At 39.2% G+C, this 27,072-nt stretch overlaps 1 protein-coding gene and 2 long non-coding RNA genes across 3 annotated transcripts in view; all 3 read right to left on the bottom strand.

The window, feature by feature from the left end:
* LOC101129069 (putative tyrosine-protein phosphatase TPTE) overlaps positions 1-5,979 on the bottom strand; it is a 63,507-nt gene extending 57,528 nt beyond the window's left edge. Inside the window, exon 1 of the mRNA XM_055373843.1 lies at positions 5,895-5,979. The gene's annotated coding sequence lies outside the window, so the exon portion shown is untranslated. The remainder of the gene's footprint in view (positions 1-5,894) is intronic.
* Positions 5,980-5,982: 3 nt separating this feature from the next.
* On the bottom strand, positions 5,983-21,752 carry LOC129529307 (uncharacterized). Its single transcript, XR_008674783.2, has 3 exons — positions 21,699-21,752; positions 8,086-8,214; positions 5,983-6,014 (listed from the first exon to the last, which is right to left on the bottom strand). It is a non-coding gene; the product is annotated as an uncharacterized lncRNA (long non-coding RNA).
* Positions 21,753-21,861: 109 nt separating this feature from the next.
* On the bottom strand, positions 21,862-23,807 carry LOC129529289 (uncharacterized). The gene is made up of 3 exons (XR_008674757.2): positions 23,759-23,807; positions 23,186-23,251; positions 21,862-21,911 (listed from the first exon to the last, which is right to left on the bottom strand). It is a non-coding gene; the product is annotated as an uncharacterized lncRNA (long non-coding RNA).
* Between the last annotated feature and the right edge of the window lie 3,265 nt (positions 23,808-27,072).

Below are 27,072 nucleotides of genomic sequence, written 5' to 3'. Positions count from 1 at the left end.
TGGCTCATGCTTATAATCCCAGCACTTTCGGGGGCCAAGGCGCTCACCTAAACCCAAGAGTTCAAGACCAGCCTGGGCAATACGGCGAAACCCTGTCTCTAAGAAAAATATAAAAATTAGCTAGGCATAGGGCTGGGCACGGTGGCTCACGCCTGTAATCCCAGCACTTTGGAGGCCGAGGCGGGCGGATCACGAGGTCAGGAGTTCCAGACCATCCTGGCTAACACAGTGAAACCTTGTCTCTACTAAAAATACAAAAAAAAAATTAGCCGGGCGTGGTGGCAGGTGCCTGTAGTCCTAGCTACTTGGGAGGTTGAGGCAGGAGAATGGCATGAATCAGGGAGCGGAGGCTGCAGTGAGTCGAGATTGCGCCACTGCATTCCAGCCTGGGGGACAGAGTGAGACTCCGTCTCAAAAAAAAAAAAAAAAAAATTAGCTGGGCATGATGGCTGGCACCCATGGTCCCAGCTACTCAGGAGGCTGAGGTGGAAGGATCTCTTGGTCCCGAGGAGGTCAAGGCTGCAGTGAGCCCAGATGGCATCACCGCACTCCAGCCTGGGCCACAGACCTTGTCTCAAAAAAAAAAGAGAAAGTGGGGAAGAAAATGTAATACGAATTAATATACCAACAGGAATTAGTGAGTACTTTTTCCATGGAGCTGGGAGAGAGAATAAATGTTTGTAAAATTAAAATGTTCTACGCTAGAAATCAACTTTCCTTCTATGCTTTCTTTACTTCACCCCTTATAGCTACTTAGTAAATCTCACAAATCCTATCCTTCTAATCTCTCTGAAATGTATGTACCCTTTCCTTTCTATTCTCACCACCCATGTTTCTTTGTTTCCTTCTGGCCTGTGTAATAATCTCATAATTGCACCTCCTGTAACTGCCTTCTTTCTAGTCCAGAATAGGTTTTCCTAAATTCCACCAATAACCATCCTGCTACTGCTTTGTGTGAAATTCTCCAAAAAAATATTTTACTTTTCCAAAATAAGTCAGGCTCCCTCTCTTAGGATACAAAACCACACCATGGTCCCAGCCAATCTTTCAGCCTGATTCACTCAGTATATATTTATTGACCTCTCCTTTCTCCCAAGCACTTGGCTAGATAGTAATTAAAGAGTGCGGCGCAAAACAAATTGGATTCCTCCCCTCATGGAGCTTGTATTTTAACAGGAAGCACAGACATTAAATAAATTAAAACACACAAAAAAAGACAAGCATATAATTACAGTATGTATCCTAGAGAAATATCACTCATGCAGAAAGCATACACAAGGATGCAGCACTGTTTCCAATAGCGAAAAGCTAGAAACAACCTACATGTTCTCCAAAAGAAAATTGCCACATAAACTATACCATATCCAAATTATCCAAATTTTAGAATATAGACAACAGGTTGGGCGCGGTGGCTCACACCTGTAATCCCAGCACTTTGGGAAGCCGAGGCAGGTGGATCACGAGGTCAGGAGTTCAAGACCAGCCTGGCAAACATGGTGAAACCCCGTCTCCTCTAAAAATACAAAAAAATCAGCTGGGCGCTGTGGCAGGCGCCTGTAATCCCAGCTACTGAGGAGACTGAGGCAGAAGAATCGCTTGAACCCTGGAGGCAGAGGTTGCAGTGAGCCAAGATCGTGCCACTGCACTCTAGCCTGGGTGACGGAGCAAGATTCCATCTCAGAAAAAAAAAAAAAAAATAGAATATAGACAACAGGCCAGGTGCAGTGGCTCATGCCTGTAATCTCAGTACTTTGGGAGGCAGAGGTGGTCTGATCACCTGAGGTCAGGCGTTTGAGACCAGCCTGGCCAACATGGCGAAACCCCGTCTCTACTAAAAATACAAAAATTAGCGGCGCGTAGTGGCGTGCACCTGTAATCCCAGCTACTTGGGAGGCTGAGGCAGGAGAATCACTTGAACCCAGCAGGCAGAGGTTGCAGTGAGCCGAGATCATGCCACTGGGCAACAGAGCGAGACTCCCTCTCAAAAAAAAATACACACTGTGAATAAAATGTTTACTAGTTCCATATCCTGCTTTTGGATAAACATTTGATACACCATTCTATACTTACTCCTCTCTTTGCTCTATTCTGAATGCCTGCACCCCTCCCCGCCACCCAATCCCCCAACGTATATGCCATATATATAAGCATCAACCTGTAACCACCCTAATCGGCCCCAAGGTCACTCAAAATGCCACCTCCTTCAGTTACTCTCTCCTTTGTTCAATGCCTCCTTTATAACACTGTCTGCATTATGCCTAGCCCTGGGTATGTTATTTCTCTTACCACCTGAATAGTGGGGAGGTTCTTCCAAGGGAAGACCAGTTTCCTCCATGCTGTGGAACGGTCAACACACAGTAGGTGCTCCAATATTTAGCTGTTCCAATATGTAGCTGTTCTGTGCTCCTTGGGTTTTTGTTTGTTTGTTTGTTTGTTAGTTTGAGACAATGTCTCACTCTGTCGCCCAGGCTGGAGTGCAGTGGCGTGATCTCAGCTCACTGCAACCTCTGGGGTTCAAGTGATTCTCCTGCCTGAGACTCCTGAGTAGCTGGGATTACAGGCGTGCACCAGCACACCTGGCTGATATTTGAATTTTTAGTAGAGATGGGGTTTCACCATTTTGGTCTCCAACTCCTGACCTCAAGTGATCTGCCCGCCTCCCAAAGTGCTGAGATTGATTACAGGTGTGAGCCACTGCTCCTGGCCTCCCTGGATTCTTTTTTTTTTTTTTTTTTGAGACAGTGTTTCACTCTTGTTGCCCAGGCTGGAGTGCAATGGCGCAATCTTGGCTCACTGCGACGTCTGCCTCCCCGGTTCAAGCGATTCTCCTGCCTCAGCCTCCCTAGTAGCTAGGGTTACAGGCACCTGCCACCACACCCAGCTGAATTTTTGTATTTTTAGTAGAGATGGGGTTTCACTATGTTGGCCAGGCTGGGCTCGAACTCAGGTGATGCACCCGCCTCAGCCTCCCAAAGTGCTAGGATTGCTGGCATGACACACCTCACCCGGCTCCTGGATTCTTTAATACACTCGTTTTTTTCCTCTTTCATGTGACATGTACCTAATAAGCACCCACTATGTACACCAGGCATTGTTCTATGTGCTGGAGATGCCGCAGGGAACCAAATAGATCAAAATGCCTATCCTCATGGAGTTAACATTTGATATTATAGTGTGTTAGATATTATAATAAGTACTATGGAGAGAAATACAAGGGGCAAAGGGGCTACAGAGTGGAGGGGTGGTGAGGGAAATGTTAAATAGATTGGCCCTGAAAGGCTTCATCATAGACACATCTAAATAAAGATCTGAAGGGGGTGACAGTGGCAGCCACAAGGAGTTCTAGGGGAAGAGCATTCCAGGTTCAGGGACAGGCAAGCGAAGTCCTTGAAGCAAAGTGCACCCAGTGTTTCAAAGAACAGCAAGGAGGCCAGCATGGCATTGTGGTTGGCATGGAGACAAGCCAGGAAATTAGGATAGGGATGGTGCATCTCGATTGCATGGATCTTTCTGGCCATGGTAAAGATTTTGAATTTCATTCTGAATGGTCCTGAGAGCTCTGAAAAATCTGAGCAAAATGGCCGGGCTCGGTTAGTAAGTGGTGTATTCAACGGGTTCACACAATCAAGAGCACTCCTAAAATAGTAACACAGGATCTCTCTCCTTTGCTGAAATCACTCAGATATTTAAATGTATCTCTATTTCAGGTTACTTCTACAACCATAACAGTAATAATAATAATAGTAAGAAGACGGCTGAGCACAGTGGCTGGCTCATGCTTGTAATCCAAGCACCTTGGGAGGCCAAGGCCGGCAGATTGCTTGAGTCCAAGAGTTCGAGACCAGCCTGGACAACATGGCGAAACCCTGTCTCTACAAAATACAAAAATTATTACAAAATTAGCCAGGAGTGGTGGCAGGCACCTGTAATCCCAGCTACTCAAGAGTCTGAGGCAGGAGATCACTTGAACCCAGGAGGCGGAGGTTACAGTGAGCCAAGATCATGCCATTGCACTCCAGCCTGGGCAAAAAGAGTGAAACTGTCTTAAATAAAATAAAATAAAATAAAATAAAATAAAATAAAATAAAAATTTGGCGGGCTTGGTGGCATGCACCTTTAATCCCAGCTACTCAGGAGGCTGAGATGGGAAGATAATTTGAGCCCAAGGGGTCGAGGCTGCAGTGAGCAGTGTTCGTGCCACTGCACTCCAGCCTGGCTGACAGTCTCAAAAAATAAAATAAATAAAATAAGAAGAACAGGGAGGAGAAGAGGAGGGATAAGAAGGGGAAAAACAGGCCAGGCTCGGTGGGAAGCCAGCAATTTGGGAGGCAGAGGCAGGAGGATCACATGAGGTCAGGAATTCCAGACTAGCCTGGCCAACATGGTGAAACCCTGTCTCTACTAAAAGTACAAAAATTAGCCGGGCATGGTGGTACGTGTCTGTAATCCCAGCTACTTGGGAGACTGAGGCAGGAGAATAGCTTGAACCCCGGAGGCAGAAGTTGCAGTAAGCAGAGATGGAGCCACTGCACTCCAGCCTGGGCAACAGAGACTCTGCCTCAAAATAATAATAATAATAAAAGGGGAAAAACAAAATGATTTACTGCACCCCCACTATGTACCACTCTCAGCTCCAAAGCTGATTTATATTATGGTGTTACTTAGTTCTCCTGATAACCTTCATGCTTAAATCCATTTGGAGATGAGGAAACTGGGGCCTGATGTTAACTTTCTGACTTAATTCTCTTACTTGAAGATCTACAACTAGAAGAAAGTGGGATTCTAGCCCAGATCCAATGCCAAAAGCCATGCTGACTCATACCATTCTTTTCTGTCTTAAGTGGTTGACCTTGGCCTTAGGAAAACAGAATAATAACAATCACTGATTGGGCATTGACTCTGGGGCAAGCACGCCATCCTCCATTTTGAGATCCCCCGGCAGAGTTGGAATCCAAGTCTCCCAGAATACAAAGTGGCACCTAGGAGCAGTGACCCCCGCAGCAGGTCAGGGCTGAGCTCTTGAAAATGGCTCTCTGGGTTCAAATCAAAACTCGATTCCCCAGCTGTGCCACCTTGGGGCTTCCTTTGAACTCTCTTTGACTCCATTTTCCCCATTTTACAGATGGGGATAACAGAACTCCCTAACGGCCGGGCGCGGTGGCTCCCGTTTGTAATCCCAGAACTTTGGGAGGCTGAGGCAGGAGGATCGCTTGAGCACAGGAGTTCTAGTCCAGCCTGGGCAACAAAGTGAGACCCTGTCTTTGCAAAAAGCCTAAAAATTAGCTAGGCATGGTGGTTGTGTGCCTGTGGTCTCCAGCTACGTCAGAGGCTGAGGACAGGAGAATTGCCTGAGCTCAGGAGTGCAAGGCTGCAGTGCAGGCCAACCTCGGTGACATAGTGAGACCGTAAGATAGACAGATAGATAGATACATACATACATACATACATAGATAAAAATTGAGGAGCACTGTCACTTGAGAATTTCAAATTATGTGATAAGTATCTAAGGCAGTCAAAGAAAGGCTTTGGAGATGACCAGAAAGTACCTTATGTAACTAAGTTATTAAGTCCCTAAACCATTTATATTTAAATATAGAAAATATATTTAATAACTTGATACAGGAAAAAAGAGCTTGTCAAAAAATCTCAAAAGAATAAAGTCTATTGGATTTAAACCATTTCCTTATAGAACCTGATTGCTGTATTACAGATATGAACTCTATATGCACTCAAATCCTTTCATCAATAAAAGGCAATAAGACTCTTATTGAGTAACAATAAGAGGCAATAAGGTTCTTATTGACTGTAACATTATTTAGGATAGTTCTTTCCAATAGAAATATCAGGATCAAGGGGTTACATAAAAAAAAAAAAAATTTAAGTCAGTACTATACCATCATCTCTGCAAGGTAACTGCTCAGAAACAGAGCCTGAGGAATCTTTTCTGATCACAGATCTTTTGGTTTTCCCTTGCCCAGTTCAACTTCTTTGCCGCACCATAAATCCACCAATACCTATCCAAAAAAGAAATTGGGTAAACTGATAAATAATTTCTCCCTACGTTTCCACAGTACACAGGATAAAAATGCTTTATCTTGAATAGTAAGTCATTTTCCAAAATTAAATCTGTGCTAGTCTAAATAAATAACCTGAGTTTTAGGTAAAATAGAAGTTAAAAACAACCAAAAAAAAAAAAAAGGCAAAGCCACTGTTATCACTTATCAAACAGAATACAAAAAGACCGTTGTGCACTTCCTCTTCTAAACAGTATCAGTGTAAATATCAAACACTAAATTACGCTGGCTTATCTATTTGACAAATATTAGTGTCTCATACATCACATAACAGTCATGCACTGCATAATGATGTTGGTAAACAAAGGGCTGCATGTTAAGGCAGTGGTCCCATAAGATTATAATGGAGCTGGAAAATTCCCACCACATACAGACATCACCATAGTTATAACACCGTAGCACAATTACTTTATTTTTTAAAATGAATTTAGCGTACCATACAGCCTAAGTGTGTAGTAAGCTATACCATCTAGGTTTGTGGAAGTGCACTCTATGATGTTCACACAAGGATGAAAATGCCTAATGATGTATTTCTCTGAACTTAAGTGATGGATGACTGTGTCTGTATATTAACCGGCTAACTGGTACATTAGCTGGAGGACAGAAGACACGAACTACCTAGATGACACAAATATTCTTTGACTGATATGATTTCAGGGGGACGGTGTCTGGTACTCCAACGTATGAGGGCATTTATACATGGGACACATAGAGCCCTGTGGTTAAGAGCATGGAATCTGGAGTCAGATTATGTAATTCTGCTTACTCACTAAATACTTCTCAATGCCTCAATTCTTTCACTGGTTAAAAATGGGGGTAAGGCAAAGCAGCTTCTCATACATATGTTAAAAGGACAAATAACATAAGTGAAGTGCTTAGAATAGAGGTCTGGTACACAGTCAACACTATAAGCTTTTGTGAAATGATATCGCTGTCTAGCAATATACTCTGTGACCTAATGAGTCCCTCAATTAGAGGGTTGACTTCCATGTGAGGCAGAGGAAAAGAAAACAGTAAATACAAGTTCCTGGAAGAAATCTGCAATGTCTAAAAAAGTACACTTATAAGCCTCATGATTAGGAAGAAATGAAATCATTTTCATAGAACGATTTAGAAGCAACTCATCTTAGGTCCTTGTTATAGATATGACCTATTTAAAAGACAGGTTATCTTTTAAGGTCTCATGGAATACGAACGGAGTAAGAAAGTTCTTCCTTACATATCCAAAGGGATTTAGATCACTCTTACCAATAAAATATAAGCAATAAGAAGCATAAAGATTGTACGAATCCAATTTAAAACCTCATTGGTAAACAAGATATTAATAAACTGGCTAAGGAAAGCCTACTCAACACGTGTGAAAAGCGGAAAATAATTTTTCTTAAATGAATACATAAAAGCCTACAACTTCTGTATTGTGACAATTTTAATAATTTTTTCCAATAAGGCAAATAAAACTGACAAGCAAGACCGCTTTTCTCTCCACTCCTGAGCCAGATAAGAAATGAGTGTTTAATCAGTCATGGTTTTCAACTAGACTATAAATTCTAGGAGCCATAATAACTCTGTCTTATTCCCCTTCACACTGTATACTTACTGGCACTCCTGCATAAACACTGAAGTAAGTTTTTTCAAAAAAAGATATTAGAAAGTGAATACTGAAAATTAAAAGCGTTACAGAAGTACACATCCAGAGGAACTATATAAATGGCCTTCAAAGTCCAAGTATGAACAAAAGCCAATCTAGTAAAGCATTTAATAAAATGCTTAACATTTGGGATAAGGCATTCAATAATGGTTCATTGTGAAGTATTCACATATTCAAAATAAAGAACTCTGGAGCTAGGAAGTCGTATTCAAATAGTTTAGTTCTTTAATTTATGTGCACATATTTTTGTTTAGACAGTTCTTAATCCTGAATATTTAATTTTAATTGAAGTCTTCATTATTGCATTTTTCTTTAATTAACCAAGTGTTGATGATATTGAAATGTCTACCTCAGGCACTATACCTGGTCTGTATGGTTTCCTTTTTCTCTTTTTGACACCATCTGTTCCTTCCACTCCCTTAGTTTCATCATCCACAGCTTCCCGCTCAGGACTAGATTCTGATTTTCCATCACAATCCATAAGTTCTCCTTCTGGAAAAAAGTAAATATATACACAAAACTGGAAAAACCTATCAAATATATAATCCCTACATAATGGGGAATAAAAAGTAGTGTTGTTGCTGAGCCATTTTAATTGTACATCCCTGTTGGTAGTGAAAGTATGAAAGGAGATAGAAGCAGCCCCAAATGGTTGTAGAAATTGTGCTGCTTAGTGCAGTGTTCCCATGAAATAAAACATATTCAGAGAAGGGGAACACAGAACTCAGAGTTCTGTTAAGTGCAATCCATTTGCACTTAACAAATTCACTTGCTTTTAATTATGTCTTCAGGTCCAGGTCTCTAGACTAGAACTCTCTTCTGAGCTTCAACCACAGCTATAATTGAATATTACCTAGTTACTGAAAACTGTATATCCAAAATGAACTATTAATTTAAAATAAACTTTCTCCTTTTTCCCATGTTACCTATCATCATTAAAAGGCATGGAAATGTAACCTGGAGAAGACAGAGGCCTGGAAGACCACCTTAATCATTCCTAATCTCTTTCCTCCTACAACCAAGACTCCTCAATACCTCTGAAATGCATTTTATCACTCTCTACTACCATCTTAATCCAACCTCAGATGACTCACTATTAGTACAATATGCTCCTATCTAGTTCCCCACCTCAAAGCTTACCTCTCTCCAATCAATTCTTTAAATTACTGCATAAATGATCTTTCTATAAATATGCATCAATTTTCTGCTTAAAATCCTTTCATGTCTTCCCAAATGCCCTCAAAATAAACTTCAAATTGCAAGGCCCATTACAACAGTCTCTTGTAAACTTTCCAGCTTCATCTCACTCCCTCCAGTGAACTATACTCAGTTCTTTGAATGTATCAAGCTCTTTCTTCCACTATCTTCCCCAATTTCTGCCTTCTACCTAACTTATCTTTCAGGATTTATTCTAAACTTCACTGTATTAAAGAATTCCTGATATTTAGATAAGATTATGTCAAACAGTTTTATGCTTGCATGTATATGAACGTCATGCTTCATTTTTATTGGTTCTTTAAAATCTGTGTCCCTGCTAGATTATATTCTCCATGAGAACAGGTACACAGATTTTCTTAGTAACAGATGTATTGTTAGTAGGATACCTAATACATGTTCAATAAATACTTCACTGAATGAGGTAAATGGAATGCTTAGAGAATGCTATTTTAGAGAACGCTATTTTAACACTGTGGTAATCAAACTTTTCCAAATTATATATGCTTTACATTGTATTCCAGGAAAAAGACATGTTTATCAAATACATTTTAAAATCAGGTTGTTAACTCCTTCAATATTCTCAGTATCAGAGATAACGTATTTCTGTAATGGGATGAACAGGGTATTTGTCTTTTCTTTTTTATTATATTTGGTCTATATTTGAGGCCAATTCCATAACAATCTGATAATGGCTATGGACTTATGACTAAACCATGAAAAGAAAAGTTTATAGACCAGGCACGGTGGCTCATGCCCATAATCCCAGCACTTTGGGAGGTCAAAGCAGGTGGATCACTTGAGGTCAGAAGTTCCGTACCAGCTTGACCAACATAGTGAGTCTCTACTAAAAATACAAAATTATCTGGGCGTGGTGGTACACGCCTAAAATCCCAGCTATTCAGGAGGCTGAGGCAGGAGAATTGCTTGAACCCGGGAGGTGGAGGTTTCAGTGAACCGAGATCGTGCCATTGCACTCCAGCCTGAGCAACAAGAGTGAAATTTCATCTCTCAAAAAAAAAAAAAAAAAAAAAAGCCGGGCACGGTGGCTCATGCCTGTAATCCCAGCACTTTGGGAGGCCAAGGTGGGCGGATCACGAGGTCAGATCGAGACCATCCTGGCTAACGCGGTGAAACCCCGTCTCTACTAAAAATACAAAAAATTAGCCAGGTGAGGTGGCTGGTGCCTGTAGTCCCAGCCACGTGGGAGACTGAGGCAGGAGCATGGCGTGAACCCAGGAGGCAGAGCTTACAGTGAGCCGAGTTGGCACCATTGCACTCCAGCCTGGGTGACAGCGAGACTCTGTCTCAAAAAAAAAAAAAAAAAGAAAGAAAGAAAAGAAAAGAAAAGAAAAGAAAAAATTACTGAAAAAAACAAACACCAAAGATGACAATACCAATTGTTTACCTTCAAATAAACCCACCTAAAAGTTAATGACAGGGAATTTTGGGTTAAGGTGGCAGACTAAATTCATACATTAAAATTACATTCTCCTGAAACCCTACTAAAAACACACTGAAATAATCTATTTTTAAAAGATAAAATCAAGCTGTGGCATGGTGGCATGCCTGTAATCCCAGCTATTTGGGAGGCTGAGGTGGGAGAAGAGAATTGCTTGAGCCCAGAAGGTTGAGGCTACAGTGAGTTATGATCACACTACTGCATTCCAGCCTGGACAACAGAGAAAGACCCAATCTCCTTAAAAAAAAAAAAAAAAAAAAGACAATAGGAAAGGAGAAAAACAACTTAACAAAGGCAAATTCTCAGTTGAGAGCAGAAAGAACTGAAAAAAAGAATCCAGTTTATAACAATCCTCAGAAGGCTGAGAAACTAGGAAAACTGGCCACCTTTGGAAATAAGTGGGAGAAAACTGAAGCAACAAGAGATTTAATTATCTGCAGAAGTTATACTCCCTACACCTGCTTCCTAGGTTTACACACTGAGAAGCTGCTACTCTCATTTGTGGGATGCAGGATTCCTGGGCGACCTTAAATGGAACAATGGGATGAAGATCGAAAATAGGACCAAGAAAATATGGGCATACTAAGTGTGGACAACCCCATTCTGCTCCCGTTGCCGGACCCCACATTTCCCCACTGAATTCTCAGAAAGCTAGAAGCCAGATCTCTAGCCTCCAAGTATGAGGTTTGAAAAGACTGTTGTGGGGAACCTGATCAGTTCAAGAAGAACATCTAAAGATACTGAAACCAGAGGGTTCACCAAATGGTCAGCACAAATCACCCCACTAAACTTACAAATCGACAAGCACCACCACATACTCAAAGCTTTCTAATCAACTACTTAATTCCTTTTTTAAAAATAAAGATACTATCTATCCAGTCTCCATCTTTAGTTCTTCACTTTTAATCATGCATGTACCATAAAGATTATCTGACAATGGTCTATAACAAGCTTGTCCAACCTGCAGCCAAGATGCTTTAAATGCAGCCCAACACAAATTCATAAACTTTCATAAACATTATGAGACTTTTTATGAGGTTTTTTTTTTAAAAAAAAGCTCATCAGCTATCATTAGTGTATTTTACGTGTGGCCCAAGACAACGCTTCTTCCAATGTGGGCCATGGAAGCCAGAAGATCTGCAACACCCTTGATCTGTAACATAAAAGACAGAGACCTGAGAACATAAAAGACAATTTGGAATTAACAGACTAAGTAGGAAGTAAAGAAAATCTTCAAAAAGATTAAAATCCTCTGAGGGATAATATAAGATACCCTTGAGGCAAGAATAGGATGCTACAAAAGAAACATTCAAAGGGAGGAAAGAAAGCTCTTGAAATAACTGAAATAAAAACAAAACTCAGTAGAGGAAGATAAAATAAGGACATGATTGGAAAGAAGCAGAGAAAAACTGAGTATGTTTCACATCTGAAAAGCAGAATTCTGGAAAAAGAGAGGGAATTGTTATCAATAATATAGTTCAAGAACATTTCCTACCACTGAAGGATATAAGACAGCAGACTGAAAGAGACCACTCAGTGCCTAACAAAACAGATTTTAAATGTCAAAAATAGACAAAAACAGACGTTATCCTCATGAAATTTTAGAACACTGAGGACAAAGAATTTCCTAAAATCTTAAGAGCTTCCAAGAAAACACAGGTCACATAGAAAAAACCGAGTTCTTCATATACTAGAAACTAAAAGACGGTGGATCAATTGACTAAAAATGATAAATGAAAATGTATTTCCAACCTGGAAAAGATGAGTCAGGTAGGAAGGTAAAATAAAGACATTTTCAGAAGTATATAATGCTCAAAACTTACCTTCCACACATTCTCTGTCAGGGAGCTACGGAAGATACGTTCCACCCAAATTGAGGGAAGAAATAAAGGGAAATTCATGAAATTGCAGAAAACACATGTAACACAGGAGAAAACAGAAGATGATCTCCAGGATGATAAAGAGGAAATCCCCAAATTAATCATATGCAATGGTTTGTGGCCAAGGATAGCACTGGATCTAGTACAAAGACCACCTTTCACCTGAAACAATGCACACAAGGACAGTAAAAACCAAGAGAGCACTTTTATTGATGAGGTTCATAGTGACACCAGTAAGCATACATGTTGAGACAAATGGCATAAAGTAGCACATACAGTGCCCTAACACAAGTGGTATCACTAGCTAAAGTCTCTTCTAACCAACATCTTCACAAGGGCCTTCTGATTCCCACAGGCTGAAATAAAGAAAAAGACCGTTATCGGCCAGGCACGGAGGCTCATGCCTGTAATCCCAGCACTTTGGGAGGCTGAGGTGGGTGGATCACGAGGTCAGGAGATAGAGACCATCCTGGCTAACACGGTGAAAACCCGTCTCTACTAAAAATACAAAAAATTAGCCAGGCGTGGTGGCGGGTGCCTGTAGTCCCAGCTACTCCAGAGGCTGAGGCAAGAGAATGGCATGAACTTGGGAGGCAGAGCTTGCAGTGAGCCGAGATTGCGCCACTACACTCCAGCCTGGGTGACAAAGCAAGACTCCGTCAAAAGAAATGAAGAAAAGAGAAGAGAAGAGAAGAGACGAGACGAGGACAGAAAGAAAGACAGAAAGAAAAGAAAAGAAAAGAGAAAAAGACCGTTATCACCCAAATATGAGAAATTCTCCCATATATACATACTTGTATCTAGATGACTAATCTCTGGAAAGTTATAAGAAAACACTGGTTCTTTCCAAGGAAGGGATGGCCAAAAGGTAGGCTAACTTAACATTGTTCACTCTTTTTAAGACCTTTGTATTTCTTGTATCATGCACAGGTATTGCCTATTCAAAAACAAACCTACAACAGGGAAAGACTGAAAGCTTTTCTTCAATATCTGCTACAAGGCTACTCTTAACACTTATATTCAACATAGTCCTAGCCAGAGCAATCACATAAGAAAAGGAAATAAAAGGCATCAGCAGAAAAAAGGGGGTAAAATTATCCCTGTGTGCAGATGACATGATCTTGTATGTAGAAACCCCTAAAAATTCCACAGTTACTAGAATAAATGAATTCAGTCAAGTAGCAGGATACAAAATCAATATACAAAAATCAGATGTATTTCTTTATACAAATAATGATCTGAAAAAAAATCAAGAAAACATTTCCACTTAAAATAACATCAAAAAAATAAAACACTGAGGAACAAATTTAATGAAGGAAGTGAAAGCTTTATATACTAAACACTATAAAATACAGACAAAGTAAACTGAAGACACACAGCCGGGCATGGTGGCTCACGCCTGTAATCCCAGCACTTTGGGAGGCCAAGGCGGGTAGATCACCTGAAGTCAGGAGTCCAAGACCAGCCTGGCCAACATGGCGAAACCCTGTCTCTACTAAAAATACAAAAATTGGCCAGGCGGGCGTGGTGGCAGGCACCTGTAATCCCAGCTACTTGGGGGGCTGAGGCAGCAGAATTGCTTGAACCCAGGAAGAGGCGGAGGTTGCAGTGAGCTGAGATCACACCACTGCACTTCTGCCTGGGCAACAGAGTGTGACTCTGTCTCAAAAAACAGAAAAAAACTAAAGACACAAATAAATATAACGATATCCCCAAGTTTGTGGATTGGAAGAATATTGTTAAAATGTCCATACTATCCAAAGTGATCTACAGATTCAATGCAATCCCTATCAAATTTCCAAAGGCATTTTTCATAAAAATAGAAAACACAATTCTAAAATTTGTATTAAATCATAAAAGATGCTGAATAGCCAAAAGAATCTTGAGAAAGAAAAACAAAGTAGGAGGTATCACACTACCTGATTTCAACTTATATTACAAAGTGATAGTTATCAAAACAGTATGGTACTGGCATAAAAACAGACACATGGATCAATGGAACTGAATACAGAGCCCAAAAATAAACCCAAGCATATATTATGAGCTAATTTTTGACAAGTCCAACAAGATACAATAGGGAAAAGATGGTGTCTTCAATAAGTAGTGGTAAGAAAACTAGATATCTATATGCAAAAGAATGAAACTGGACCTGATGCCTATCTTACACATCATACATAAAAAGCAACTCAAAATAGATTAAATACCTAACACCTGAAACCATAAACCTCCTTGAAGGAAATTTAGGAGAAAAATTTCTTAATATCCTCCTTGACAATGATTTTTTGGATATCCCATCAAAAGCTCAGGTAGCAAAAGCAAAAATAAGCAAGTGGGACTACATCAAGCAAATAAGCTTCTGCATAGCAGTAAAAAAAAAAAAAAAACAAAACGGGTAAAAAGGTAGCACAGGGATTAGGGGAAAATATTGGCAAACCACACATCTGATAAGGGGTTAAAATCCAAAACATATAAAGAACTCACACAACTCAGTAGCAAAAAAAAAAAAAAACCCAAATAACTGGATTTTAAAATAGGCAAGGACCTGAATAGCCATTTTTCCAAAGTCACACTAATGGTCAAATGGTATATGAAAAGATGCTCAACATCATAATCATGAGGAAAATGAAAATTAAAACCACAATAGATATCATCTCATGTCTCTTAGAATGACTATTATCAAAAAGGCAAAGACATAAGTGTTGGTGAGGATGTGTAGAAAACGAAACCTTTGTACATGGTTGATAGGAATGTAAATTAGTATAGCCATTATTGAAAACAGTATAGAGTTTCCTTAAAAAAAATACAACTACCATAAGATCCAACAATGCCTCTGTTGGGCATATATTCAAAGGTAATAAAATCAGCATCTGAGAGAGACATCTGCACTCCCACGTTCATGGCGGCATTACTTCCAATAGCCAAGATATGGAAACAAACTAAGTGTCCTGATGGACAATTTACTTACCCATTCAAGGACAGATGAATGGATAAAGAAATTGTGACGTTTGTATATACATATATTAAGTCCTCCCTTAATGTCATCAATAGGTTCTTGGGAACTGAGACGTTAAGCTAAATGAACATACAGCAGGTCCTCAAGTAACACTGTTTCCTTCAATCTAATTTTGGCATAATGCAAAATGAAAAAAAAATCAGTTTTGTCATACTTTTTTTCCCCTCTTAACCACAGTTTCTAAGAACTTACTGATGACAATGAGGACTTTATACAATGGAATAGTTAGCTTTAAGAAAGGAGATACTGCCATTTGTGACAACATGGATGAACCGGGAGGAAAGTATACTAAATAAAGTAAGCCAGACACAGAAAAATACTGTATGATCTCACTTAATAAGCAGAATGGGAGGCAGCGGGGTGAGAAGCTGAACGTATAGAGAGTAGAATGGTGGTTTTCAAGGGTCTGGAGGTAGGGGATGGGTGGGATGGGCAGAAGTAGGTCGGAGGGTACAAATCTGCAGTTAGGTAAGATGAATAATTCTAGAGATCAAATTAATACACAGCATGAGAACCATAGTTAATAATATTGTGTACAGAAAATTTGCTGAAAGAGATTTTAGGTGTACACACACAGAAACTATGGAAGGTGAAGGATACAGACATTTGTTTGACCATAGTAATCATTTCACTATGTATACAAAGCATGTTGTATGCCTCAGATATGTATAATAAAAAAATGAAAAAAACCAAAAAACTGTATCTTACCTTCCAAAAACAGTTTCAAATGCATTATGTCTTTGGATTTAGCAAGGAATTCACCTTTGCAGGCCCACTTACATACAACATTATAAATATACCAGGTGATACATTGTACTATTCACAGTAAAAGATTGAAAGAAAGCCGGGCATGGTGGCTCACGCCTGTAATCCCAGCACTTTGGGAGGCCGAAGCAGGCAGATCACGAGGTCAGGAGATCGAGACCGTCCTGACTAACATGGTGAAACCCCGTCTCTACTAAAAATACAAAAAAATTAGGCGGGCATGGTGGCGGGCGCCTGTAGTCCCAGCTACTCAGGAGGCTGAGGCAGGAGAATGGCGTGAACCCAGGAGGCGGAGCTTGCAGTGAGCGAAGATCGTGCCACTGCACTCCAGCCTGGGTGACAGAGCAAGACTCTGTCTCAAAAAAAAAAAAAAAAAAAAAAGATTGAAAGACACCCAAAGGTCTATCAACAGGGGAAAGAACAGGTAAATTAAATTGCTTATATTTCCATACAAAGGAATATTTGCAGCCATAAAAAAATGAAGGACAGTAAAAAGTAGTAAGACAAAAGGAATAAAATATACACACACACACACACACACACAAATATATATATATATACACACACATTTCCTTGTACATGCATAAAACACATCTGGAGGCTGGGCGCGGTGGCTCACGCCTGTAATCCCAGCACTTTGGGAGGCCGAGGTGGGCGGATCACGAGGTCAGGAGATCGAGACCACGGTGAAACCCCATCTCTACTAAAAATACAAAAAATTAGCCGGGCGCAGTGGCAGGCGCCTGTAGTCCCAGCTACTCGGGAGGCTGAGGCAGGAGAATGGCGTGAACCCGGGAGGCGGAGCTTGCAGTGAGCCGAGATTGCACCACTGCACTCCAGCCTGGGCGACAGAGCGAGACTCCGTCTCAAAAAAAAAAAAAAAAAAAACACATCTGGAAGGTTACACGAGAAACCTCTGAGGTTTCTGGAGATGTAAACTGGGGGCATGAAGGCATGGGAAAGGGAGAGACTTCACTGTTTACCTTTTTATTATTTTCCAATTTTAAATCATTTGAATGTATAACTTGTCTAAAAATCAAATTTTAAAAGTTGAGGGAATTAACATTACAGAAAGTAACAAACCTCAAGGAAGCAGCCACCTTCACCAGATGGACAGTATACCTCACTCTTCCCACGCTCCAGTAGTTACTGAATGCCACTCCCCTCCCTCCATTCAGTCTGCCCCACCTGCTGGCCTTCTAGAGCCTCAGTGCAGTCCTATTCCCACACCTCCAAACACATCCATACACTGTGATGGTCGATCTGGGACCACCAGTTGAGAGGAAATGTGTTGTGTTTCCACTCTTGAGACAAACAGAGTGTTATTTTATTGAGGTTTGGGATTTTTTTCTTGCATTAACAGGGTTTCTAGATCCCAGTAGGTGAATGAGAAAGAAGTATGCTTTTATTGCATAAGGAATTTGTTTCTGATACACCAAAGTGATGATGTATGACTTTTCTTAAAGAAGTGGTTATTAGAAGAGTTAAAAATCAATAGAAACAAAAAGTCATAGGTATTGTTCCAATACTCCAGGAACATCACAATTTGGATTCTGTAGATGTGTGTAATATAATGTGTAATATTACATTCTGACAACCTCAAGTTGAAAACTGCACAGCCGAAGATCACTTATAGTCAGTAACACTTTTCAAACTTTAATTTTAAATTCATCAAGTCTCTCCCTAATATATCATACTTTTTAATAAAGGAAACTGTCAGATACGCTATAATACAGAGGAAAACGTTTATATACTCTTTCATTATAATTTTTCCACAACTTCCAAAATGAAGAAAAAGACATGGAAACATTAAGTTCAGAGAATAATTGTGGCAGACAATTCCCTCCTCCTGAAAGTTCAATTACCCCAACACAGGCATAATTTCTTACTAACTCAAAAGGAACTGAATTCACATATAAAGACAAACGTGGGATTCTGTTGAGTTCTGTTGGACAGAGAACACAATTGCTCAAGCACTGGTTGGGCACTTGTATTCTAATAGCTCACGGTTACTGAGCACTCCATGTCTGGGAAGAGCCAGTGCTGGGTGCCTGGCATGCATCCTTGCACCTCATCAGCACAACTATCCTATGGGCTCATCCTGGTTAACCTATTTTATAAATGAGAACACTAGCATCAGAGAAGTTAAAAAATTTGCCTAAAAACATCCAGAGTAGGTTTCATCGTTGCCCACTACTTTATAATGCTTTCCCAAGGGTACTGAGACGTTATCAAAACATGTTAGTGAAACAGTCTAAAACATCACAAATTTTAGGTTAATAAAAAATACCCAGAAAAGGGCAGCGTTATTAGAAATCTCAGCATAACGTAATAATAAGAACTTATGATGATTGTATTCTTTTCGTATTTTTTCTCCCATACAGGCATATGAAATACCATAAAACTTATTTTAGGGGTGTGTGTGTACATGTAGTTTCAGGATAATATAGTAATCTAAAACATTTTTAATATGGCAAAGTGTGGCAATACTAAATTTTTAAAAATGATTTTTATTTAGCAAACAGAAAGCAAAAATGTTGTCCAAGTAACATGCATTTATTTTATCCCTAGGAATGTACCTTTCCTTCTGCAAAGGATGTGAGATCCTGGCATGTAAATGAACACGAGGGACTGGTCATGAAAATACTGTATATTCAATTCCTTAAATTCTAAAATTGTCTTAGCATTTAACATCCAACACACTAACAATCTTTTTTCATATTCAATAAAAATAAGGACAAATTCAGTAAACTCAGATGGGCTATTTTATCACGTAAATTTTAAAAAAGCAAGGGCAATTTTTCAACTGATTTTCTTTTACCCTGATACGAGTCAACGAGAAAATATGAAATTGAAACATATCACCATTTCTCAGTGTTTACAAGTGGTAAGTCACAAGGAAAACCTTCCAAGGTCTTCTGTGTTGTTTTAAAAAGGTATTATAATCACATAATTTGGGAAACAATGTGTACTATTATCAAGAAACCTTTCATATTTTGTGAAATGGAGCACTTCCCAAATTTAAGAGGCTATGGAAACCTTTTTCAGACATTTTTTAACATCCTCAGAAATGGAAATTCTTGTTAATGCTGATCTGATCAATTCCTCCAAGTATATGGACTACTTCTTTGCAAACTCCAAGCCCCCAAATCAAATTACCTGTTCAACTGTATCTGAAAATCAGTTACATACAAGCATCAGAAAGTGTTTCTCCCAGCAACATAGACCCAAAACACACTAAAAAACAAAAATTATCAAGAACATACAAAAGACATATCTTTTCATGTATTTATTTATTTTTTGAGATGGAGTCTCACTCTGTCACCAGGCTGGAGTGCAGTGGCTCGATCTTGGCTCACTGCAACCTCTGCCTCCTGGGTTCAAGCAATCCTCTGTCTCTGCCTCCCAAATAGCTGGGATTACAGGTGCCTGCCACCACGCCCAGCTAATTTTTGTATTTTTAGTAAAGACAAGGTTTCACCATGTTGGCCAGGATGGTCTTGATCTCCTGACCTCAGGTGATACACCCACCTTGGCCTCCCAAAGTGCTGGGATTACAGGCATGAGCCACCGAGCCCGGCCACAAAAGACATACCTTTTCAAAGCCACAATTACCTCTCACCTGGACCATTGTTTCTCACTGATCTACCTGTCATAACTCTTGCACCTAATCATCTACTTATATCATAGGAGAGTGTTCCTCTTAAAATATAAATAAGATCATGGTGTTCTTCTTTTCAGGAACATTCAATGGCCTCCTATTCCATTGCTATTAAGCACAAACTACTGACACATCACCTTATGGTTGTGTGAGATATACTGAGCCGTCCTTCTTGTCCTCACATCTCTAATCTTCTCACCTTCTGACTGTCCCCTCTGCTCACTCTGTTGGTCTCCACAACACTCTTCAAACATGCTCAGCACACTCTCACCCAGAGCCTTTACACTGGCTTCCTCACTGTCTGGGATGCTCTTCTCTCAGGTAATCAAGTGGCTCACTCACTCACCTCTTTAAAATCTGTGCTCAAATACTGCTTTCTGTTCATATGGACCCTAAACACCTGTCTGTACTTCCAATTCCTTTTTTTTTTTTTTTTTTTTTTTTTTGGAGACGGAGTCTTGCTCTGTTACCCACGCTGGAGTGCAGTGGTGCAATCTCGGCTCACTGTAACCTCCGCCTCCCAGGTTCAAGCAATTCTCCTGCCTTGGCCTCCCAAGTAGCTGTGATTACAGGTGCATGCCACTGAGCCTGGCTAATTTTTGTATTTTTAGCAGAGAACGGGTTCCACCATGTTGGCCAGTCTGGTCTCGAACTCCTGACCTCAAGTGATCTACCTACCTTGGCCTCCCAAAGTGCTGAGATTACAGGCATAAGCCACTGTGCCTGGCCAGGCAATTCCTCTTTATCAAACTTAACTTTTACCATGGGACTTGCCAAACACATTATAATTAACTGATTTTTTTTAAGAGTTGAGTTACCTAACATTAAAATATAAACTCTATGCAGAGAATTCTACCTGTTTTGTACACTGATATGATTTCCAACATCTGACATACAGTAGGTATTCAATAAATTCTATTGTCTCAAAGCCGGCTGCAGTGGCACATGCCTATAGTACCTGCTACTTGAGAGGCTGAGGCAGGAGGATCACTTGAGCCAAGGAGTTGGAAACCAGCCTGGGCAATGTAACAAGACACTGCCCCTTAAAAAAAAAAAAAACTATGAAATAAAATGTAATGGAACAGAAATAATTATCTCTTCAATTCTGAATCAGTTGAAAATAAATAACCACCCCAAAAATGAGGAAACCTACAGTAATCCTCTTTAATTCATATTGGATTTTAGGTTACTATTAAAATATTTTGCTATCTCAAGAATTCAGCAGGCTGAGCAGAGCAGATGGCTTGAGCCCAGGAGTTCAAGACCAGTCTTGGCAAAATGGCAAAACCCCATCTCTACAAAAAAATACAAAAATTAGCCAGGCGTGGTGGCCCGCATCCATGGTCCCAGCTACTCAGGAGGCTGAGGTAGGAGGGTCGCATGAACCCAGTAGGCAGAGGTTGTAGTAAGCCAAGATCATGCCACTGCACTCTAACCTGGGCAACAGAGCAAGACCCTGTCTCCCAACCAAAAAAAAAAAAAAAAGAATTCAGCTAGAAAAACCTTATATTTACTTTGATTAAGAAAATGTTTATAAACCAATACTTTATGATGCACACTGGTGAATATGAAGTTATACCTGAAGTAATATTAAATGACAGCTTTTCCATTTCTAGAATGTATGCATCAACTACCTTCACTTAAACATGGTATTATCCAAGCTCACAGTATCTGAGAAGGTTTGTGTCGTTATCTAGCAAACTAAAGTCAAGCCCTCTGTATTTCCCCACCTGTGATCTTCAAAGATATGGTGCTCCTTGAGATTTCTGTAAGGTAGGTCTGTTCTAAAACGTGTGAAAGGAAGAGAACCTGAAAAGGCAAGGTCTAAGAAGATCACTCATTTGGAGATGGCAAGGGTCACATCGGGGTTATCTAAGTCAGTGTGATTTACCCTTTGGTAAATCATACACATATTTCAAAAGTTACTTTATATGCTGTAATTCTTGCACACATATTTCATGGAAAATAAATTAGTATTACCTCGACTATCATCCATATCACCATCCCTTGAATGTTCTGATTGGATGTCTGGAGGGGTCTAAAGGATGGCCACGCTATTCTGATTTATAATCTTTAATTTCAGTTTTGGTTTTGACAGTTTTCTTCTTGGAACTGCAACTGTGAGGCTCTGTAACTGAGTCACCCCTGATTCAGTCAAACACACACCATCCTGGGTATAAGTCTTGGGTGGGTCTAAAATTACAAAATCCCAAGAATACAAATTTAAACTTTCATTTTAAATTTGACTGATTAGTGATTACTGATTACTGATACCCATGTCAAGGGAATGTGACTGTAGTTCTAGAAAGCAATTACGTATCTATGAAATGCATGAATAATTAACTTCATGAAACCCAATAAAAACTAGGAAAAATAGGTCAAACTTCCTTGGATTATAGGCAGAAATGTTACATGTTTTTTAAAAAATGGTCTTCCTGGGCTGGGTGCGGGGGCTCATGCCTGTAATCCCAGCACTCTGGGAGGCCGAGGCGGCAGGCAGATCACGAGGTCAGGAGATCGATACCATCCTGGCTAACACAGTGAAACCCTGTCTCTTCTAAAAATACAAAAAAATAGCCGGGCGTGGTGGCGGGCACCTGTAATCCCAGCTATGTGGGAGGCTGAGGCAGGAGAATCGCTTGAACCCGGGAGGCGGAGATTGCAGTGAGCTGAGATCGTGCCACTGCACTCCAGCCTGGGTGACAGGGTGAGACTCCGTCTCAAAAAAGTCTTCCTGGCATTTCTATTTTCATGTCCCAATAAAAAGAGTTAGAAGCACTGCAAAGAAATGCAATGCTCAGCTAATCCACTATGAGCTTTTTCCTGGAAAAGATCAAAAGGCAGGGATCTATTTACACAAGAAAAGAGAGAATACTCCAGAAGCTCATCTGGAAAAATCAGAGTATCAACATAATTACTAATAGGGAGAAGTAATAAATAAGTACAAATCCTGCAGATTTAATTTTAAATGTACAAAACTGTTGTTCCTTAGAACAATTCCTGTACTATCAAAATGCTTTTGTATCAGGTGCTATTAAACACAAGTATTCAAAAGAATGACTGTTTAATAAGTATATCATATTAATCACCATACTAGGCTTATTAATTATTTTAAAAAATTAAGAGATTGAATTAATTCTAAAAGAAATCTGCTTGCTAACTAGGCCGTATTTTCTGCTAACTGATAATTAAGCACAGTAATATATCAATGAAACCAAAATAAGTATGGCATTAATGGTTATTCTAAGAGCTGTTATTTTTGTTGCCAACTTGCTGAAATTTATAGGAATACTGCCCCAGTAAAGCTGGATGACATTTTATATATCATTGTGGAAATGATTACCAACATTATGGAATTTGGATAGAACACCCATATGATTGAAGCAGATTTTACAAGTGGTAAGCCAATTATGTAAAAATTAAGCAAAGTAAATTAATTAAATTAAGTAAAGCATTTCAAATTTTACCTAGCTCTTTTACTTTTGTGACAATTTGTGCTACAAGTGAAGATCCACAGCAGTCTGAGGAAGGCACTGAAATGAAAAAAAAAAAATCCAGGTAATTCTTTTCAGAAAAGGTAAAGTGTATTTACATACTTATATATGATTAAATTTTCTCTTTCTATACTCATTTTATTAAAATAAATGTTTGAACACTAAAGTTAAGAGCACTTTTTAAAGCAACAACAAAACAAGAAGTGATGAAGGAAATACTCAAGTCATGGAGGAAAACCTGGCTAAGAAAGAATCAACACATTGGATTTTGACATATTGTCAATAACTACAAGATCATGTTCCTTGGAAGCAAAATTATAGTTTACATCTAAAGTATGTGCTTTTTATTGTTTCATGTAAATTGTTTTATAACAAGTTGTGATAAGTCATGTATAATCAACAATAATATTTTTCATAAAATACTTGTCAAAGTAAGTTTCACAAAGATAAAATAGAGTAGAGCTAAGTTAATTCATTGGCTATGGACAGTAAGGTGCAAATGAGTGGTACAAGAGTGCAGACTCACAGTTTAAATTATTCTCTTACCATTAGACGCAGGCATATAGGGTCTGCACATGTTACAATCAAAACCAATGTTTGCTACATTTTCCACTTCTTCCTCAGTATTTAAGTTCTGACGAACTGCATGCATCCATCTAAAAAGACCATATTTGTACATTTTTTTTAAAAAATGGAATATACTGAGAACTGCTACCTTTTAAACCTGTAACACTGAGTCTTCAAACTTAAAAGCCCTAAGCCTCACATGCTCCTCCTACCTTGCCCTTTTGTCCTAACTATCCCTATTAACAGAAAAACTTTCATAGAGCTAAGGAGGAAATAAAAAGGAATGAGAACAACTATTAGAGAGGAAGCAAAGCACATTACGTAAGGAAGCTAATTATTTTATAATCATATATTAAATATTTCAAAGACAGCAAGGAAGCTAGTTAGGGCAAACACAAAGGTATTCAGAAAACTGCAAATGGCAGTGCTAGCATATATGGGCTCCAGGCAATGCATCTAACTTGAAGTAGACATATCTCATGGAAAGCGATGTTGAATGGTAATTGGGAAATAAAGTAAAAAGTTGTCTTTCAATGGAACAGATAATTAGTAGCCAGAGTCCCAAGAATACTGTACTACTGATAAAATAATACTATCAATATATGTTCACTGCTTAACTTCTGAAGAGTACAACAATATACCAATGAAAGCAAGGAAACATTCTTGATTTTGAAATTCCACATAATTATGTAGGGAGGGCAGAAGGTGCTATCTAATACCTAGATATCTAGTAATAGAGCTTTAAGAGAAAGTGGTTTAAGGAGAACAGAAAGTGTTAGATATTTTTTATAATCTATTAAAAGATTCAGAAACCCTTCATAAGAAACGGCATAGATGAAGGCAATAATTCTCCATCTAATTTCAAGGGATTCCTAAACCCTCAAAAAGGCCTAAATTAAAAATCTTTAGTCTTGGGTGGACACAGTGGCTCACGCCTATAATCATGAAACTTTGGGAGGCTGAGGTGGGCAGATCACAAGGTCAAAAGATGGAGACCATCCTGGCCAACATGGTGAAACCGTCTCTACTAAAAATACAAAAATTAGCTGGGCGTGGTGGCATGCACCTGTAGTCCCAGCTACTCCGGAGGCTGAGGCAGGAGAATCGCTTGAACCCAGGAGGCGGAGGTGGAGTTTGCAGTGAGCCAAGATAGTGCCCCTGCACTCCAGCCTGGTGACAGAGCAAGACTCCGTCTCTAAATTTAAAAACAAAACAAAACAAAACTTTAGTCTGGAGTTGAGAATTCAAAACAGGAAATCAATTCTGTAAGTTTCTAGGTGACTAAAAATCTACAAGGCAAAAAGTTCTGTACCTAAAACTTGTGATTAAGGAAAAGCTATTTTCCATTTTTTTTTTGCTACATTTCAAAGAGAAAAGCTTTAAAAAGATGAAAAAATAGCACAATACCTATCACGTTGTCTACATTGCAGAATAAGATCTTCTTCTCTATAGTTTCAATAGCAGACTGGACAGGAAGATAAGCTTGCACAAGGAGCGCACTGTGTGTAATTGTTCTGCCATTCACATCTTAGACCTGCAGATGTTGCTCCACAGTGTCTGCACCAAACACACCTGAAATCCAAATCCCCCCGAAAAGTCTCAATTTTATTTTCTTAGCTATTCAGTTACTGTAATTCAGGAAGCTACATACGAACATAATGGGGCTAATGATTTAATGTGTATGTGAAAATTTTTCTGATTAGTGGTATCTATCATAGAATATGTGTATTATTCAATTAAATAGGTATGGCTAATTTTTAAAAACTAAAGTGGTATGAAAAAGCTCTGAACTTGAAAGACTAACAAGGCAAACAAACCCTAGAGAACCATTTGCACTTCCAGCCTCCTTTGGAAACTGTCTGCAATGGAGGATCTAGGCACTAGGTGTGATAACTTACGTCACAATCATCACACAGCAAGAGTCTTCCTGGGTCAGTTGCCTTCCCATAGGCCTCACACACAGTGCACTCAAGACACCTCCAACCTTTGCTAAGAACCACTTTAGTGATCTGTAAAAGAAACAACCAATCCATGTGATTTATGCATTAACCTAACATAATCAAATATACTATATAAATTAATATGGTGCTTATGTACCTAGAAGCAGAAAGGAGTAATCAACTAACATTTATTGAGCACCTACGGAGGCCCAATACTGGGTTGGGCATGTTCATACACGCTTTTAGGAGCCTACTGAGCAGAATAATAGAAAATGGCACATATTTTAATGCCTTTTTAAAGTCCACATAATTACCTTATGCTGTACATTTAATGTCCACTATATTTATAGATATAGTGACCAGATTTTAAAGAAATCAAGTAAGCTTCACTATTATTGATACATAATTTGAAAATACATCAACAAAATCTCCATCTACATTTCCATGCTTAGAATCAATAGAAAAAATACCAAAAAAATTAATGTAAAGCATGAGTTCTTAGGGACATTTTATGATCTTAGAGGATTTCTATTTAGACTATGAAGCTAGGAATTCTGAAGTTCACATTCACTCCTCTGTTTATTCTTCCCTCTCTCAAGGGTATAAGTTAGCAGAATATTTGGGAATCTCCAAATCCCTAACAAACTCCTGAAGGAAACCACACCATGTAATATTAAGATTGCGGAACTTCTTTAACATCTCAAAAGACTAGGATCGTCAGACAGAACCAATCAAGTGCCCACATTATAATGAAACAACAAGTAATGAGGGTACAGAATAAAAATTCAGATCATGAGGTACATGAAAGCCTAAAAGCTACCAGAGAAGAAAATAAAAGAGTTATATTCAAAGGAACACCCATCAGAATGGCACAAAACTTCCCAACTCCAGATGCTAGAAGAGTATAAGTTTCCAATTCTACAGGAAAATACTTTTCAAAGTACAATTCTCAACCTAGCTACACAAGCAACTATGTGTGAAGACAGAATACGTTGTAGACACAGGGAGACTCAAAATTCAGCTCCTTCATTCTCCTTCTAATAAAGTTACTTAGAGATATGCGGAACAGAATGAGGATGTATTACAAAGAAAAGGAAGACTTGGGATCTATAAATCAACAGATCCAACAAAGAACATCAGGCCAGGGAAGTTTAAGGATGAGAACAACACACCCAGAAGCCACTGGCACATATCAGAGCAGGAGAAGGGAATGTCTAGAAGGAGGGTCGGACTTCTCCCAGAAAAAAACAGTATTTTAAAAAATAATCTTATATGATAGTTCTATAGTAGGCAAAAACAAAGAACGAATGGAGAGTCACTATTACTTTCTTGTTATTAAAAACTCCATGAAAG

The sequence above is a fragment of the Gorilla gorilla genome, chromosome 22 (assembly GCF_029281585.2).
Source record: "Gorilla gorilla gorilla isolate KB3781 chromosome 22, NHGRI_mGorGor1-v2.1_pri, whole genome shotgun sequence".
Taxonomy (NCBI): Eukaryota; Metazoa; Chordata; class Mammalia; order Primates; family Hominidae; genus Gorilla; species Gorilla gorilla.
This window is presented reverse-complemented; position numbering and strand designations above follow the sequence as displayed.